The sequence below is a fragment of the Mesoplodon mirus genome (assembly GCF_964341445.2).
Source record: "Mesoplodon mirus genome assembly, chromosome: 8".
NCBI lineage: Eukaryota > Metazoa > Chordata > Mammalia > Artiodactyla > Ziphiidae > Mesoplodon > Mesoplodon mirus.
The window spans coordinates 105,178,196-105,183,944 of NC_138984.1; the positions used below are offsets into that span (position 1 = coordinate 105,178,196).

The 5,749-nt window shown below is 45.8% G+C and overlaps 1 pseudogene across 1 annotated transcript; it reads right to left on the minus strand.

Annotated features, from left to right (window-relative positions):
• Positions 1-1,111: 1,111 nt before the first annotated feature.
• On the minus strand, positions 1,112-1,965 carry LOC309809461 (ubiquitin-conjugating enzyme E2 N-like; annotated as a pseudogene). The gene is made up of 2 exons: positions 1,836-1,965; positions 1,112-1,533 (listed from the first exon to the last, which is right to left on the minus strand). The product of its transcript is annotated as a ubiquitin-conjugating enzyme E2 N-like (transcript).
• Between the last annotated feature and the right edge of the window lie 3,784 nt (positions 1,966-5,749).

A 5,749-nucleotide genomic window follows, 5' to 3' on the forward strand; every position in this document is an offset into this window, starting at 1 on the left:
GAGGCCCGCGTACCGCAAAAAAAAAAAAAGTCTTCCTTTCCATCTTGCCTTTATCTTAAGGCATTATTGTGTTTGTTCTTTCTTGTGTTCCTTCTATTTTAGTCTTCATTTTAAAAATATTTTTTCTTTTTTCTAGTAATGTCCCAAGTTCTGTCACTTCTCTTTTCAAAGCTTCCTATTCTCTACTCACCTCATTTATAAGATTTTCTAATTTTAATTTATACTTTTCTTTAATAATTTTTATCATTTTCATAATACATTTTAGCTTGCTTTTTAATATTGGATTATAACTTCTCTCTCTTGTATACGTGTCCTTCTGGTGTGTTTTATTGTCTGGGGGGGATATTTATTCTCTGGTTCTTCTATATTATTATATATACATATAATACTCCCCATTCTCCTGTTTCCTCAGAATTATCTTCTTATGGGATTTGATTGTTTTTTTTTTCTGTTGCTAACTTTCTATCTGCAATGCATTTTTCTTGCTTTTAGCATGTAAATGTGTGTCAGAATAGCTTTTTTGGCTTGATCCCTGTAGAGTTCCCTGGTTTTTTTTTAGAATAACAAAAAATATTTTACTGAAACATAAGATTTACAGAAGTTTCCAGACAAGCCATACAAAATGGTCATAAGCGTTTACTTGAAGGGAGGATTCTACACTTGACAGCAAAGTCACAATGTTATTAGTGAGGGCTGTGATGTTTGTTTAATGCTCCCGTGTTGGTTCAAACAATGAAGCTTGTCCATCTACAGCATCTGAATAAATAGAGAGCATATGCTAAAGAACTGGTTAGCTGCTTTTAACCAGTGCAATTAGATAAACATAAAAAGAGGGAAAGGAGCCCATAAAATAAACATAAAATTACCTCCCCCCCAAAAAAAATAATAAAGAAAAACACCCACATCCCTGCAGCTAACCCTGACAACTCTCTTCATTCACAGTGCTTTATACTTAACCCTTGATGGGGGAAACGAATAAAAGCAGAGAGGGGCCACTGTTTCTAAATGTTTCGCAGCAATCCAGATGATACTTCTAGCCTCTGCTCGTGTTTTACAGCAGTAAATCAGGACGACACCTAGATTTGCTAATGTAATAAATGCTAATGGCTTTTATTCTGCAGTGTTTCTAAGACTATGTACATTAAATAGAAACAAAAAAGGAAGAAGTCTTGGCAGAACAGGAGAAGTGATGCACACCTGATGATCAGATCGATTTAAATATTATTCATGGCATATAGCCTAGTCCATGCTCTAGCTGTTTCTATGGCTTGGGCTTTGTTGGTCTTCCACTGCTCCGACACATCATTTGCTAATGGATCATCTGGATTGGGAACACTTAACAAAGGCTTGATCGATAGCAGAACTGTGTGGATCTGCAGTGCTGGGGACCACTCAAAATATCTAAACATATTCTTCCCAACTTGTCTACATTAGGATGACAAATTCTGGTCATGAAACATACTTTAGGGGCTGCCACTGGGTATTCATCTGGAAGGAAGAGTTCAAGTTTAAAAGTCCCCACCTCAGGCTTCCCTGGTGGTGCAGTGGTTGAGAGTCTGCCTGCCAATGCAGGGGACACGGGTTTGAGACCTGGTCTGGGAGGATCCCACATGCCGCAGAGCAACTGGGCCCGTGAGCCACAACTACTGAGCCTGTGTGTCTGGAGCCTGTGCTCCTCAACAAGAGAGGCCGTGATAGTGAGAGGCGTGCACACCGCGATGAAGAGTGGCCCCCGCTCGCCACAACTGGAGAAAGCCCTCGCACAGAAACGAAGACCCAATACAGCCATAAATAAATTAATTAATTTAAAAAAGTCCCCATCTCAAAGGGGGAACGCTGGGGGCCAGCAAGGACCACATGAAAATAATGGGTGTTGCTCTCATCTGGTTCTGCTTTGATGCTGGGAACTGGTCCAACCAGCAAATGCTGGGTTTCCTTGGTAATCCCATGGGGCAGCCCGGCCATCTTGTCAGATCCCAAGATGGGCCTCTGGTCTCTTCTCCCTATAGCTCCCTCTTACATTGTTCTCACAAAATGATTAAAAGCATGGCCTCACACTCTTGGAGATCTGACTACTCTCTTCCCCTCTTCTGCATTAAAAAATTTTTTTTTTAAATAAAAAGTTTTATTTATTTATTTTTGGCTCTGTTGGGTCTTAGTTGTTGTGTGCAGGCTTTCTCTAGTTGCGGTGAGCGGGGGTTACTCTTGGTTGTGGTGTGCAGGCTTCTCATTGTGGTGGTTTCTCTTGTTGTGGAGCACGGGCTCTAGGTGTGCGGGCTTCAGTAGTTGTGGCACACGGGCTCAGTAGTTGTGGCGCACGGGCTTAGCTGCTCTGCGGCATGTGGGATCTTCCTGGACCAGGTCTCGAACCCCTGTCCCTTGCATTGGCAGGCAGATTCTTAACCACTGTGCCACCAGGGAAAACCGCCCCCCATGCTTTTATCTGGACCTTTCTTTCCTTTGCTTCGACTCTCCTTATCCTGCTCAATTTGGATTCTGCTTCTATCTGTTTCTTCTCAGCCTGGATCTCTGCTTTGGAAAAGAGCTTTGATTTGGTTGTTTGTTTTAAAGATTTTTTTTTGATGTGGACCATTTTTAAAGTCTTTATTGAATTTGTTACAATATTGCTTCTGGTTTATGTTTTTTGGTTTTTTGGCCCCTAGGCATGTGGGATCTTAGCTCCCCGACCAGGGATTGAACCCACGTCCCCTGCCTTGGAAGGCGAAGTCTTAACCACTGGACTGCCAGGGAAGTCCCTGATTTGTTACATGTCATGAGTTCAAGGGCCCATACTGCTCCACTGCTATCACCTCTGTCATATGGACCCATTGCACTCGCCTCCTGGTTGGATCCTTCAAAACCTTCCTAGTTCTCAGACTGGCCCACAGCACTTTCCAGTTAGTTCATCCTAGTGACTTGGGGCTTCTTCTGTCTTAGGAGCCTTAGGAGCCCAGTTGTCGTCCTATGCACCATGCAGTCCTTGTAGCTTAGCTACCAGTGGGTTGTTCCCACCCCCTCGTATCAGGAGAATACTGGGGAGATCTTACCACTTAGTTTTGTTGCAGATGTTGTCCGTGGGTCTTTAGTTTTGCTATCTTCGTTGCTCTGTGGGACAATTTGGGAAGATTTAAAAATACCACCACCGTCTTCTAAGAATTCCGGTGTGTGTTGACTATTTTTTTTGGTTTGCATAGTTCTGCTCTTAATCTTTTCTGTTGATCCCAAATAAGAACCAAGACTGATACAAAAGTATTACCATACGGGAGATGCACAAGAAGTGGGAACATGGCTTCCGAGTAAAGTGGTCACAGGCTGTGATTTCAGTTCCCATTAAAGAGAGCAGAACATTTCGACCATAAGAAGTGATGACCTGCCCCCCACCGCCACTCTGGTCAGCCCCTTGGGTGCAACACTGCATTCTGCTCTGTGCACCAGAGTTTTAACAGACACTCATCTGGAAAGTGTGTTTAGGAAGGAGAGGCAGTTTGAAAGTAGGCTACAAAAGTAATTGTTGAGGGAACAACCATAACTGGTATGATTTTCCGACTGCTGCTCTATGCCAGGCACAGCCAACAAACATTTACTGATATAATCTTTACGGCATCTCTGTAAGTGCTATTCCTGTCATTTCCACTTGATAGATGAGGCTTCAAGACATGAAGAAAGTTGTCCAAAGTAAAAGAGTAAGCAGCAAAGCACAAATCTATTTGTTTCCAAACCTGTACTTTTAGACATTTCAGTAAGGAAAAAATTAAGATTTCTGAAAACAATTTGGCACCATATGACTCTGAGAATGTTCCAAAAGGAAGGCCAGAACTAACGTGAATTGATGACTTTTTACATGCCGGTCACTGTGTAAAAGCTGTCTAACTTCATCCTCAAAAACAAAAACAAACAAACAACCAAACAAACAATAAGAAGCATGTTTCAGTACCCTAAAGGATCAGTCAGGACCCCGCCAGGAGATAGAAACCATATTTATACAACGAGAAATTCATTCAAAAAGTGTTAACCAGGGGGACTTCCCTGGTGGTGCAGTGGTTAAGAATCCAATGGAACCAAAAAAAAAAAAAAAAAAAGGGTTAACCAGGTATAATGTTGTTAATTAGGTAATTGAAAAAGTAAGAAGGAAACTAAGTTATTGCCAAGGTAGTAACTGCTGGAAGCATCTAGTACCCTGGGGCTGGCAAAGGGATGGAAGACATTAGAATTATTAAAACTTAATAATTTTGGGACTTCCCTGGTGGCGCAGTGGTTGAGAATCCGCCTGCCGATGCAGGGGACACGGGTTCGTGCCCCGGTCCGCGAAGATCCCACATGCCGTGGAGCGGCTGGGCCCGTGAGCCATGGCTGCTGAGCCTGCGCGTCCGGAGCCTGTGCTCCGCAACGGGAGAGGCCACAACAGTGAGAGGCCCGCATACCGCAAAAAACAAAACAAAACAAACAAAAAAACTTAATAATTTTACCTAATTAATTAAATTGTAATTGGAGGAGAGGGCCTGTGGAGCTGACGCTCAGATCTCTGGAGTGTAGGAGATGCTGCTAGTTTGGGGCTGAGTCTCTGAGATGCAGCACTAAGGGGCTAGGTTCTACAGAGCCTGGGAAACTGCAGACTGGATCCCGCTGCTGCTCTGGGAAGGAACTCCTGCCATGGGGTGAAGCAGTGTGGCTGGAGTGATGGAAAGCAGACGTGGCGGGCGGGGGAGCAAGTCCTTGTCCTCCTCCGCCGGCCCTGCACGCCTCTCTCCAGTGCCCCTTAGGGGCTGAGCCTAAAGTAGCGCCAGCTGGCGACGCAGAAATGTGGTTTCAGCATCCCAGCCTCAGCATCACAAGGTACAGGAGAGAAGAGTGGCAGGAAACGGAGGCTCAGAAAAGTGCTTCAGGGCTCAGGGCTGGTGAACCCCTCCCACTCCACTCTACTACCCAACCTTCTGCACCACTGGCTGCATTATGGCCACTTTGTTCATTTCCTACGGCCCAGGGGCCAACCTAGCCTCCTTCTGGCACTTCTCTGCCCATGGCCAGAGCTCTGGCCTCCATGGGAAGCACAGCCTGACATGCGGCCTTGGAGCTCGGGTCCCAGGAGCCCTGGAGCGCCTCTGTGCTCCCCACCACGCCCCCGATCTCTGGTGACACATTCCCTGACTTGGCCTGAGCCCCTGTCCTGGCAGGCCCAACTTCTCAGTGGTAACTTGGTCCCTTCCTTCCCAGCTCAGCCCGGTCTGTCACCTGCCTCTCAGAAGCCTCAGGCACCATGGCTGGGCCAAGCCCCTGAGGCAGGTCCCCAGAAAACAGGTCTGCAGGGGGCTTCACACATGCTGGCCCATGTTCTGAGGGACAGGACATTGGTCCCAAGAGCAAGGAGACTTACTCTGGGGTGGTGGGCTCGTGGAGGAGGAGGTGCCCTGGGCCACGCACCCATCCCACGCAGGCACCCCGCAAAATATATACTGGGGCAGACCATGCGGCAGGTACAGTGCTTGCTCTGAAAATACCGTGGTTACGAAGGTTCCGTCATCCGCCGTGATGGGACTTGTGGCCGAGTGCAGGATCCAGACCATAGCCAAGTCAGGAGAGGAGACAGGCGTGAATTTCATTCTCTCAATTCTAATGTGCAAGAAACGTAACGTTAGTTTTCTTTAATTCCTATTCATTTCTATTTTGAAACTTCATTTCATTGGGAGAGTACATCCTTGATGGATCATCGTTAGTTCGTGGTTCCCTTTCTTTTTCTAGGGTTGCCTCTGGG